Source organism: Merops nubicus, unplaced genomic scaffold (genome assembly GCF_000691845.1).
Source record: "Merops nubicus isolate BGI_N331 unplaced genomic scaffold, ASM69184v1 scaffold31014, whole genome shotgun sequence".
Taxonomy (NCBI): domain Eukaryota; kingdom Metazoa; phylum Chordata; class Aves; order Coraciiformes; family Meropidae; genus Merops; species Merops nubicus.
Window position 1 is genome coordinate 2,102 of NW_008604031.1, and position 244 is coordinate 2,345.

Genomic DNA, 244 nt, shown 5'->3' on the forward strand with positions numbered 1-244 from the left:
TGTATGTCAGCTTAGTGTTGTGAACAGGCTCGTTAACCTGTGGGGCTGGGGGCTGTGTCTTGGCTGCTATAAAAGGCTGTAAAACTTGGCAATAAACAGATTTGACTGCAGACCCCCTGGAGTGCTTCTCTCCTCTCCAGAGCTCCTTCCCAACACTTTTCCTCTGCTACCAGGCAGCAGACCACGTAGCTTACAGTCCAGTCCAGCTGGATTGTTAAGCTACAGCTCAAATCCTGCAGGAACT

The 244-nt window shown here is 50.4% G+C and overlaps 1 protein-coding gene across 1 annotated transcript in view; it reads right to left on the bottom strand.

Moving 5' to 3' along the window:
* LOC103771592 (phosphatidylinositol glycan anchor biosynthesis class U protein-like) overlaps nt 1–244 on the bottom strand; it is a gene marked incomplete at its 5' end in the record, with an annotated part of 1,683 nt that overhangs the window by 1,123 nt on the left and 316 nt on the right. The gene's annotated exons all lie outside the window — the stretch shown is intronic.